The sequence below is a fragment of the Brassica oleracea genome, unplaced genomic scaffold (assembly GCF_000695525.1).
Source record: "Brassica oleracea var. oleracea cultivar TO1000 unplaced genomic scaffold, BOL UnpScaffold17633, whole genome shotgun sequence".
Taxonomy (NCBI): domain Eukaryota; kingdom Viridiplantae; phylum Streptophyta; class Magnoliopsida; order Brassicales; family Brassicaceae; genus Brassica; species Brassica oleracea.
Genome location: NW_013634150.1, coordinates 1 through 387, shown reverse-complemented (window position 1 = coordinate 387; position 387 = coordinate 1). Strand labels below are relative to the sequence as shown.

At 40.3% G+C, this 387-nt stretch overlaps 1 long non-coding RNA gene across 1 annotated transcript; it reads right to left on the bottom strand.

Annotated features, from left to right (window-relative positions):
- On the bottom strand, positions 1-387 carry LOC106322356. Its single transcript, XR_001266370.1, has 2 exons — positions 307-387; positions 1-210 (listed from the first exon to the last, which is right to left on the bottom strand). It is a non-coding gene; the product is annotated as an uncharacterized LOC106322356 (long non-coding RNA).

The window sequence follows — 387 nt, the reverse complement described above, 5'->3', positions numbered from 1 at the left end:
CTGTACGTCTGATGCACTCTTTGTTGAGTTCAATAGCATCTATTTTTTCTTGGTCTTCCTCTTCCTCGTCTTCTTCTTGTTTCGCAGCAGAAGCTTCACACTTTTCAAAACAAACCCACACCGCCACACCTTGTAATGCTTTGTGCGGTCCAATAGTCGCTCATATAAAGCTCGTGTCCTCTCCGATTCTCCTTTTGATATCATGTACGCCTGCCACACACACAAAAAAAAAAATCAATGATACAAGCGATTCAAAAGTCTGAGGAATATTTTACTTTTTTGAATCTATTGGACTGAATATTTTACCTTCGTAGCAGTTAGGGCATGTCAAGTGTTGGCTGAGATATTGCAAGCTCAAAGATAGTTCTAGCTAGTTCAGTCTCAGCA